Raw genomic sequence first — 12435 nt, forward strand, 5'->3', positions numbered from 1 at the left:
AGTCACCTTTTGGTCTTTTTAAATTTAAATAATATATTTAATGCATATAATACTTTTACATATGTGTGCACATGCACGGGATGGATGTTTAACAGCAAACTTTGGGACTTTCAGGATACACCAGTTGCTCACACATCTTTCATTTTGCTTTCATGAAAATGCAGGGACCCACAGTTTCTCTTCTGACAAGAAATATGAGTCTTAGCGTCTTCTGTTTATGCACGTGAGGCTCTGAACCTAGGTTACCAACATTTAGAATTTTGTCTCTTAATGCTATCTTCACCTCATTGGTAATTTATGGGGTCTGTGGTAGTTGGCTATGGCAGAGGGTTGAGGAAATGGTACTAGTTAAGTCTCTCTGAAACTCAGCTTTCTCATCTTTGAAATGGGGCAAGACATAGGTCAAAGCCCAGCTTCTTAATTAGAAAATTAGAGACAGTAAAAGTTTCTGATCTCATAAGGACGAAAATGAATCAAAAATGAAATGTGTGGTGATTTAGGGTGTTTCTGTCAGCATCGGTCCACATTGAATTGTATGACTTCTGTTGGCTCTGAACACACACACACGCGTGCACACACACACACAAACACACACACACACACATCATCATCATCATCATCATCATCACCATCATCATCATCCTGCTGTGTAACATCATAATCTCAGCAGGAAATGCTTCCACTCTGAGGAGACTACTGTACCTTGTGATCTGCAACATTTATACTGCATATTCAGCTTTCTGCCATCTAGAAATGTAATGATTTAATTATGAGAATAAAAACTTTTGGAGCTGTAGTGGTGCCAACTACTAGCATGTGGTATTTATATGACCACCACTTTCCCATGAAAAGGAAAAACTTTAAAAGTTTTCCAAATGTCAGTCTTTAGGCTCTAAGAATCAAATCAGTATATCTCTGGCTTGAATTATGTTAAATATTTGATGTAAAGTTTGCTGTTTGAATTGAGATTTCAGTCTATCTCTCTCTATGTCTGTGTCTGTCTGTCTGTCTGTCTGTCTCTCTCTCTCTCTCTCTCTCTCTCTCTCTCTCTCTCTCTTACACACTCACACACACACACACACACACACCCCTAATCACTATGTGAGTTTAACTTGGGATTAGCACAGAAATCCCAAGTTACCCAAATGATCCAGATACTCATCTGTATCTTTCACTACTTATTTATGCAAAGCTGAGTTTTCAGCATTGATGATTATAAAATCAAACTATTGATCAGCCTGCAAACCTCTGAAGATGGTCTGTGTTGTGAAACGTCAGATATTCAGCCAAGATCTTATCTTTATGTAAAAATCAACAAGCACAGCCCTCCATCTCATTAACATGCAGATTTGTTTTCATCTTAATACATGGTAAAGCTCCTTGCATAGCAAATCATTATTTCAAACTAAAATTTATTGATTTATTATTGGTAAATGCTTGATTTGGAAGTGCATTTTCTATATTTGTATCCCATTGGCATAGAAATTTCTTGGGTGAAATGGTATCTCACGTGGAAAAAGGTTAAGGAGCCCTGCTGTAAAGCATGACTACAGGTCCATCAGATGAGAAGGTAAACACATTGAAGTTTCAGACATATGTATAATCTTTGTACATTTGATACAGGAATCATGACCTGGTTGGAAAACAAAGTAAGCTGCTCTGGTGGGACTCTCCAGGTCCCTGTGACAGGGAGACCCAGGTTTTTTTTAAAAAGAATTTCTTTGATCCTGCTGGGACATTTAAGGGCTTAAAACACATTTTTCAAAAATATGTTTGGACATTTAAATACACACACACACACACACACACACACACACACACACACACTCCTGTGACTATGACCAAAGCAACTCATAAAAGACAACATTTAATTGGGGCTGGCTTATAAGTTCAGAGGTTCAATCCATTTCATATACATAGAAGCATGGCAGTGTCCAGGCAGGCATGGCACAGGAGGAGCTGAGAGTTCTACATCTTGATCTGAAGGCTGCTAAGAGAAGACTACTGTCTTCCAGGAAGCTGGGAGGTGGGTCTCAAAGTCCACCCCCACAGTGATACACTTCCTCCCACAAGGCCACACCTACTCCAATAAGGCCACAAGTTCTAATAGTGACACTCTCTGGGGCAAGCATATACCACCACCACTAAACACACACACACACACACACACACACACACACACTTTCCTCCTTAGTTATAACTTCTTTTGTCATGTCTACAACCAACAACCAACGAGGGCTTTGGATGTGGTAAAACAGAGCTCCTGCCTCACCATGATCAGTCTCCTGCCTTTGACAATTAGTGGTCTGAACACTGAAGTCCAAATACCCAGGCAACTTAATTATTTCTCTTTCTTTTTCCCTTAGTCAAGAGCCAGCAAATGACACATTGGCTTGTCTAGGGTTTTTAAAAATGTGCCTTTCGACTGTGCTCTGGAACTGATGACCCTTCTCTCAGACCACATTCAATTAATATGCAAATGAATTAGACCTTCTAGGTCAGCATCCAAGTTCAGAATCAAAGCAAATCCAAAGCTAGAGGCAGAGGTGGTATGGGAGCATTGAGTGCTATTGAGTGCTTGGCATAGTTCAGAAAGGGTATAGAGTTTAGGATCAGTCTGAGCTCCACAACCTACTTGATTGTTGCCATGGTCATGACACTGACCCTAATTGAGTCTGAGTTTTATCAGTCTTATAATGGCAGTGATGCTACTTTAGCCCAGTGATGTCACAGTACTTGATCTGTGCCTTGGAGCTTGTGGCTAAGAGCAAAACTCACTGTTTCTATCCTCACTTTCTTTCTCCTTCAAACACTCACTGCAAATCAGAAGCTGACGGGAGCCAAGTTACTACTGCCCATGAGTGAAGAGGGCAAGAGAGGCATGCAGAACATCTGGGAATGGTGAGGACTATGGCAAACTAGAATGCATGAGCCCCATAGGGATACCAGGTAGCAGCAATGACCTGGCTTGTACAAATTTCTGATTTTAAAAAAGATTTGTTGCTTATTTATTTTACATGTATGTGTATGTATGTATGTATATATATGTATGTATGTATGTACATACATATGTACATATACTATGTGCATTCAGTGCTCACAGAGGCCAGGCTGGAGCATGAAATTCCTTGGAACTGGAGTTGCAGGTAGCTATAAGCCAGGAGATATGAGTTCTGGGAACTTAACGTGGGTCCTAAGAGCAGAGAAGCACTTAACTGTTGATCCATCTCTCCACCCTCAAGAATTTCACATTTTTAAGGGGAGCTTGAAATCTAGATTTTATGAAATAACATCCAATAATTGTTGCAAGACAAAGAAAATATCTCCACTGCTTGTCTCTGCAGATGAGTACACACTGTGCCTGGGGAAGAGTCCTCACTGGGCATTGGTTAGTGGACCTTGTACCTGGCCTGATACTTCTGCACTATCCCTGTCTCCCCTTTAGCTCCATGAGTTTCCCTCCCACTCCATTCCTCTCTCTCTCTCTCTCTCTCTCTCTCTCTCTCTCTCACACACACACACACACACACACACACACACACACACTCCATCAAGAGCAAAGTAAAGAATCTGTCACTCTCATATGTAGAGGAATTTCTTTGGTCTCCACAGTCACTTGGGAACAAGTTCTCAGATCTATTAGCAAACTTTCTACCAAGCACTGTGTTCTGTGATGCAAGGTACCAGACTGGAGCAGACAGGAAATGAGTAGAAACCTCTAGAAACTCCCAGAGTTCTTTTCAGACCCAGGTTCCAGTTCTTGCTCTTCCACTGGGTGACCAAGTGAAAGGGTCATTGGAGAGATTCACATCTTGGTTTTCTGTTCACATGACAGGATTTACAATACCTCCCCTCATGCCATCCTTCCGGAGCAGCTAGACAATCCAATCCCAACTCTACATTTTCTCAATGTCTGTTCTAGGTCACATACTTTCAAGAAAGTAGACATGCTCAAATGATGGAGACCAATGTTTTTTACAAAGGGTCATCCAGGAACTTTTGTCCTAGAAGAAAGTGCCTAGACCACAGGATACTAAAACAGAGGGAGGAAAAAGAAAGAGGCCTCTGAGGTTTGTAGGAGAAAAGAAGTCAAAGCATATTAAATAAAAAGTTATTGGATGGGGAAAGGAAAATTGTAGAAGTATTTTATTGAACAGCAGTGATGCTGAGGATTGATATAGGGACTTCATTTGGTTACTTACTAGTTATTCATTTACTCATTCATTCTGGTCATTTATTGGGTACCGACCCAAGTACCTATTCCAGCATTAAGAATCCTCATCCCCATTATACTAATGATGCAATCTCTCCTAAGGACCACTGAGTTTTTATTGCAAGTGAACTGACAAATGAATATGTCTCAGCTCTGGTCCTATTTTAGCACTGACTTCCAAAAGTTTTTGTAAATGTCAACCTTTTTTGATCTTACAAATTCGGGTCTAGTTGTCAAATGAACATCATTTGGAAGACCGTAGACTTAGAACTCCTTAAGTTCCCATGGCTTTGAAAAGAACTCGTTTCCTGTGTTGTCAATGTACTGTTACATTAGCACATTCCTTCTGGGAAGGAATTCAGAGACTAACAACATCTAAAGATGTGGCAGCAAGCAACCAGCAGCCGGCAACTTCTCCGTGACTTTTCCCAAGTCCTGCTTCAGTGGCAGAAGGATGTGAGTGTTTGTTTTGGCCCAGAGCATCTGTACTGTGTTTTAGCAGGTAATGAGGTATGTCTCGATGTATTTTGGAGCCAGGTGGAGCTTCTACAAAAACAAAGCAGAACTGGCCCAGGGCCAGGGAGAACAGGGTGGGGACCCAGAGCTAGGGAGAAGAGCCTGGAAATGTATGACTATTGAGGTAAGTGGTGAATAAGCCCAAGGCTTCAGCCACCTGAGACTTCTGGAAAATAGTCATTACCCAAAGTCTGCCAGCACAGGGCTTCTTTTTGATCATAAAGCAAAATCTTCATTCTTCTATGCACCCACTGACGCCTTTCCTTCCTTCACTCACTCATCTAGATAACCGCCTCTACAGGAAGGCTCACTTCTAGGTATGGGCATGCAGCAACAAACAAGGGGAATAGAGACCATGAACATGCGCATTAAAATATAAGACACTAAATGTGGCAGAGATGAATGAGTTTCTGGGGGAAAAACATCCAGAGGAGGAGACAACTCACTGAGTCAGCAAGAATGTGAGAAAGTTCACCAGAGAAAGTGGTAAAAGGGCTGTGTGTAAGGCCACAGGGATAAGCAATATGCAACTTTATCCAAGAAGGTGTAAAGATCAACCTCAAGGAATCAAGAAGGGTCTAACATATTCCTAGAAGGAAGAAACACCAGTGGCTGGATCACAGGCTTGTACTGTTTGTACCTTGTTCTACAAAATAGGATGCATTTCAGCTTGCTGAGTTTTCAAGAATGATCCAAGATGGTGTCAGCCTTGAAGATATCAAAGTTCATCTTATAAGTGTGTGTTTGTACACTTGAGTGTGAGGGCACAGATGCACTTGTGGGACTATACACTTAGAGGCCTGGGATGATGTTGGGCATATCCATCCATCTCTGTTCCCCCCTGGTGGTGTTACTTGGGCAGAGTCTCTTGCTGCATCAGGAGATCACCTGTTGGCTCGACTGGCTGGTGAGTTAGGTCTAGGTCCATGTATCTCTGACCCTCTATGTTAAAGTTATAAGTTCATATCATCATGATAGGTATTAGAAACTGAAACTCAGGTCTTTAAGTTTTTGTGGCAAGTACTTACTAGAAAGTTGTCTTTTTTTTCAGGTGAAACCTAGCCTCACGCCAGAGCCATCTATTAATCAGACTGTGGGCTAGATTACAAGCCCCGGTTTCTTCCAGACAGGGTCTTTATGAAAGTTCCCAATTCTCCCCATTATAATCTGTGATATCTGTCTCCCAGCTTTCAGACACAGCTCTTCTATTCCAGTGCTTTCTCTGTGCCATTTCAAGCAGCTTTCCCCTAAGGAGTCTGATGCACTTACATGATTTCCTGAATAAATCCTTCATTGGTCCCTCATGACTTCAGGTTAAAACCAAGCATGTTGTCACAGCTCATGGAAGTTCTTCGTATCTCGGTGCACATTTACGTTCATCAGATGCACACAGTGCCCTTTCTCTTCCAGCCGTGTTCCCTCTTCCTGCTCAGAACACCCCATCAAGCTCCCTCACCTGCCCATTCCCCATTAAGCTGAAGCCAAGATTTCCATTTCTACTCATCCTGTTGTTATCTCCAGCAAACACCTGGTAGCCCTAACTCCTGAGCAGACTAGGGCCATCTCTGCCAAGCCTGTTTGCTTAGCCTAGGGCATTCTCTCCCAGAGAAGGGACGTTACACTATGTCTTTGCTGACAAGACTCAAATAGCAGCAGCAGCAGCAGCAGCAGCAGCAGCAGCAGCAGCAGCAGCAGCAGCCATCACTTGCTGAGAACTGGCCACTCTATGATGGAGGAATTAGCATTCCCAGTTCATAACAGAGAAATGAAGGCAATGACGGGTATATTATAGAGTGCAGAGGTTCTCACATGAGGACCCAGCCTAGCAGCAGTGGCAGTGGCAGCAGTGGCAGCAGTGGCAGCAGTGGCAGCAGTGGCAGCAGTGACAGCAGGGAACTTACAAGAAATGTAGATTCCCAAGCTGACTCTGGACCTGGTGAATCAGACCTTCATGAGGCAGCCCCACCATACTGTCCTTAAAAGGAAACACTAGTGCATGTCAGAATTAGTGAAACACTGGCCTGATGTCATCCAGCTGGTGACAAGTGGAGCAGGGGGTTAGCTTCCTTTGATGACAATTGGTGAAAAACAACACTGCAGAAACTTGGGCTCTTATCATTGTGTTGTGGCTTAGCTCAGAGTGTGAAAGCAGAGTGAGGGTCTCTTACAGTCACAGACTCTTCCTGCCTACAACTCACTTCCAGAATTTTGATTACTCCTCTCCTTCAATTTCTCCACAGGACTTCCCACCAGACAGTATCCTGTGTATTTGAAATACATATTTATTAGTGATCTGTGTCTTCCATGGCAAAGGATGCAGCCTGTGTAAACTAAGCAACAGAGTTTATCTGCACACAGTTCTGGAAGCTGTGCGACCAGACTCAGGGTTCCTGGGAGAGACCTATGGCTTGCTGGTTCATAGATGGCCATCTTGTGCATCTATGTGCTGGCAAGACTGAATGTGAGTGAGAGAATGCTCTTGTCTCACTTCATACCTGTACTAATCCTGTAACAAATGCCCATGCCTCCTGTCCCCATTTCTCCTAGAGAATGCTTTCAAGCCCCATCTTATCCTGCCACTTGGGCACCTAGAGATTCATAGGCATTTGGGGGAGACATATTCCCTTAAAACAATTTTACACCACCTATATGTAACAAGTCCCTCTGGGGCAGGGGTTTATTCCATTTGCTAATTCTGAAGTAGTCCGTGCATAGAACACACTGAGAACACATAGTAGGGACACAATATTTCAACAAATGAGTTACTCAGCTGGCTGGTGACACAGAAAGGAGACTGTGGGCTGTATTTACAAGCATTTCTACTTCTCCCCTTCTTTCCCTCAGTTATCTGTACTGATCAGTCGTTGTCCCACATAGCAAGGCCATTTTCCCGAAGCATCCCTTTACCAACCACCACTTGCAGGAAGAGCATCTCTCCCCACAATGCCCACAGAATGGTTACCCTAGGCATGATCTATCTAATTTCCTCAGTGCCTTGTCTTAATGGTCCACGAACTGGAGATTCTCTCAGTAATGACAGTAAATGCATTTGAAATGTACATATCGACCCAGGCAAGGCTGCATATTTGCTCATCAAATTTTCATGTTAAAATTAAAATTTTTTTGTGGGAAAAGAGAAGCTGAAGTGTTGATTCCAACCCATCTTTGTGGCATACATTTATTTTTTCCCTGATGAAAAGAGAAGCTTCCATCTTTCCTGCGTCGACTACCACCCCACAGGGGCAAAGAGGGAGGGGAAAACTAGATTTGTTTAGGCCTTACTGTATTCTCCTCATACTTAAAGGGTTTATGTGCATGCAACACTTACTTTTGGGCAAAAACAGTACCACTGTCACTTTCTTATTTACCTCAAGTAAAACCTCCCCAGAGTTCCCTGTGGCCCTCGAAAGAGATCCTCCAAGCCTTGTCAGGAGATGCAAAACAATCCCCCTGTCCCCCCACCCACACACACACACATACACTGGTTTTCATTCATCTAATCATCCTGCATCACTGCCTCATGGGTCCCTTTGTCACTGTGTCACCTGGTTATGTTTTTTAGGCCTTGTCAAGACTTGTAACTATTTTGTTCCTTTATTTGTGTGTGTACTCGCATGTGCAGGTCCATGTTACACATGTGTGCATGGGAAGGCTAGAGGTTGACACTGCATTTCTTCTTCGGTGCTCTCTGATATTATATTTAAAGACAGAGTCTCACACTGAACCTGCAGCTTGCTGAGTTGACTAGACTGGCTGGCCAGCGAGCCCCAGGTATTCTTTTGTCTCTCAGTCCCTAGCTCTTGGAATAGAGGTACCTGGCTAATTTACATCTGTGTTAGTAACTGAATTCAAGTCCTTCTACTCACAGGGCAAGTACTCTACTATCTTTATTCCATCTTCCCAGCTACCCTTTCACCCTGACTGCCCCTCCCCACGCATGTCCACTCCCTCTCCTTTCTGGGGCTCAGAAAGGGAGATAGCAATGTTCACTGATTTCTTACTTCATCTGCTGTCTGCCTACCATGCAATCTCTACTAGTTTTGAAGGAGAAAATAGCATAGCTACTTTCTCACTGAGGATCCCAAGGATGACCCAGTTATAGGAATTTGCCAATGCAAAGCAGAGAAGCGAAGCTTCTTCAATGATCAACCAAGCCTGCCCAGATCAGTAGCAAAATCAGCTGACTTGGGTTCAGTTTGTGGCTCTGGCATCCCCCACTCAGGTGAGGTATGATAGGCACTGTTTCAGTTTTCCAATCTGGGAAGTGAGTGTAATAACAGCATCTGCTTTCTGAGATTCAAGGAGGAAAGCAGTATAAAAATATGAAGAAGTTTGATCAATTTCTTTTACAGAGCAGTCGCTCGATATATTTTGGCTGGTGTTTAGCCGTCACCATGCTGGTGATTGGTAATTTCTCACATCTGAATCAGCTTTCACAACACTCTCTGCTACTAGAGACTTCTCATCAGAGCCTTACCAATGCTCTCTCAGTCTTCAAAGACTCTTCTCAGTCTTTCTCAGCTGACAAAATGAAGGACCAGAGTTTTGCAGCAACTTGGTCAAGCCACAGAGGAAAGAAGTGGGCAGAGTTGGGAACCCGTCCAAGGCCTCTGCTATTTCTGCCACCTTCTGCCTCATATGAGCTCAGGGCCTGCCAGGTACCCTTGTGGCATTAAGGAGCCAAGACTTCTCCTTAAAGAAGATGATCAAAACATGTTAAGGTAAGCCATTTCTCTGTCATAATAACATGGTAGATTCAAGCCAAGCCTTACAAGAAAAGCTGGTGGAAGCATAAGAGGAACTGAACTGTCTGGGTTCTGGGCAAAGGCCTCCTAGTGAGCAAGCAAGGGTCTTTCTTGCCTCATTTGGTTTTTCCCTGTCTTTCTTAGAAGACCCTTAGTAAGTGGGCATCAAGATGGTGGTTGACTAAACAATGTCCCCTAATCTTTCTCTTCCACCTACCATGAAAAAAATTGCCCTGCCAGACTTTCCAATCTGCTATTTGAGATATTTCTCAGTAGCCAAGCACTGTTCTTTTAGCATCCTTCCTATAGGGAAGAGAATGACCCCAAACTATAGCTCATTAGCATACAGTAGTACCTCTGAGACTGTTCTGTGTGGCCCAGATGCTCAGCCTCGTCTTGCAGCCACATGGGACAGAGATGTTCCTCAGGTCTCAGAGACTTCAAAAACTCATTCTTTCTCCTAGACTTATTTCTTCCTCTTTTCTCTCATTTCCATATCTATTTGCTCCTTCCCCTGTCACATGACAGTCTTGCAATGCAGCCTACCAAAGCTCTGACTATGCCTTTAGCCCTGAGTATGCCTTCTGCCCTATCTGAACACTCAGATGCAGAGCACAGGCACCTGAAGTCACACAGAGAATTCTGAGCTCTCTTCTCTGATCTCCCTTGCCTATCCAATATAAAGTCCCACAGACTTCAAGTAAGTACTTCAAGTTTGATGTCTAAGCAAGGCAAACTAGCATGAACTTGAGTGGCAGCCATGGGCCAGGTACCCCTTCTCCTATGTTAACTTCATGAATACCTCAGAAAAATTCAGAAAGGTAGTCCTCATACCCACTACATAAAAAGCGTAACCGAGACTCATATGGAATAATAAGGACAGACCTGAGGGCCTAAATCACACTTCGGATCTTGTCTAATACTGAGGGCTAAGAATTTTCACTGCAAAGTGCTAGTCAGCATCCAGAAGCTTCTGGCTCTTGTTCCGCTCTCCAGAGTAGTTAAGCATGGCAATATGCTGTTCTTAGTCACTTGTGACCAGGCTAAAAATTAGACCAAGACATGCCAACTTTATGCTCAGCAATTATCCTGTGCCATGAAACACATGCACCCACAAATAAAACAGAGAATAAACTCTCACTTTGCCCAAGATGATTTACAACTTATAGTCAAACATCACTCATGAAAAATTCCCCTCCACATTCGCCAATTAGGTGGCCTTGTCATTTATCTGAATGAACATCAAGCAGATCTCCAGCTATTATTTTAATTAATTAATTCAGCCCTTTATCCACTACCCCCAGCCCCATGGGTCCTGGGAGACACCTGGCTTATTTCCACAGAAGCTGCCGATGCTCAGCTGTCAGGCTGCATTGTGAGTGGCACCTAGAGCTTCATGCAAGGCCAAGCACTTAATCTCCTTAACCGAGACCTGTCATCACTTGCTTTTACTTCAGAGCAGCTCCAGTCTGTGCTGAGACATACTGGCTCATGCACCTGTCTCCCCACCTCCTTTCCTAACAGTCACCATCTGGGATCAGACACTTCTCAGTTCCTCTCGGAGTCACTGTCGCTGCATTCACCTAGTGCCTTCTTGGCCTCAAAAGGCAGGCTTCCTGCCTCCTCTTGCTTTGATCTCGTCCACAAAATGACCAGGCAAAATGGGTTGTTAGTTTTGTCTTCTTCAAAAGGAAATTGAGTCCAGCAAAAGCAAAGTGACTTGAACAAGAGTCCTCTACTGGTAAGTTACAAAGCCAGGATTTGAACCGTCTCTGTCAGACCAAGGTCAATGGCTATTGACTGTTCACTTGCCTGCATCCTCCAGCCCTGCCTTTAATCTGCTAATAAAAGACGGAAGCTAGCTGGGCTTCAGACGCCATAAATGAGTATATTCTGAAGGGGGGTGGTATGTTCCAGAGAAAACACAGCATAATCAAGGCCTGCCTGGGTGAGATAAGAAACATCAACAAAATCCTTTGAGGAGGATGGCATGTCACGTAAATTCTCAACACTGTCTTGTGGACTCCTCGGTAAATTCTGCCTTAGTCATGACGTTTATATACAGCATGTTTATTTGGTGGTGGTGGTAGAGCCAGAGGATAAAGAAGAAACAAGAGACATAGATCATACCCTGTTTTAGGATGGAGGCTGATTCTGGAAAAACCACAGATGAAAGAAGATTCAGGGTGGAAGCCTCCCAATCTTTGAATGGGAATAGCAATAGTTCAAATCCAGACATCTCCTAAATACGCACATGTTGGGAGACTGATCTCTCGATTGCCCTTGTTAGGAGGTTGGAAAATTATTAAAAGACAGGCCCTATCAGGGACTATGCCCTTGAGTGAGCTAGGACGATGCTATTCTCTTCAGTCTCCGTTTGCTTCCTAGTCATGAGATGAGTGACATTTTATAAGTCCTCCTTATGCTCCTGCCTTGAATTTCTGCCCTCACCATGGGCCCAAAGGCAAAGGGCTCCATTGACAGGGAATGGAAGGTAAATGTTCCAAGCTGTGGGCCAGAATAAGCAGACCTTTGTCTCTTCATTTTACAAGTCCATGCTCTTGAGTGTCTGATCTAGCATAGAAAGCTAACAGAGGTCAATAGCCAGCTTGTTTAGAAGCAAAGAGCTATGATGGAGCCCACACTGCTCCTGCAGGCTTTCTGCAGAGGGAGGGCCTCCTGAGACTTCCCCCCACCCCACAAGATGAAGAGCCTACTTGCTCTTGTTCAAAACACTGCGGACTTTGTACATGTGGCTGTGATCAGCTCTGCAGCTGAAGCCATAACACTAAGTTCTACCTTTTGCAGCTCCCACTGCTTACAACTCTAAGCTATGGGGCTCTTTGGGCCTTTCCATAGTACTTTGACCTGATGACAGATGACATCATGATCTGGCTCAAGATTTGTTTTTTAATCTCTCTCTCTCTCTCTCTCTCTCTCTCTCTCTCTCTCTCTCTCTCT

This window comes from Grammomys surdaster, unplaced genomic scaffold (genome assembly GCF_004785775.1).
Source record: "Grammomys surdaster isolate TR1022 unplaced genomic scaffold, NIH_TR_1.0 203, whole genome shotgun sequence".
In the NCBI taxonomy this organism is placed as follows: domain Eukaryota; kingdom Metazoa; phylum Chordata; class Mammalia; order Rodentia; family Muridae; genus Grammomys; species Grammomys surdaster.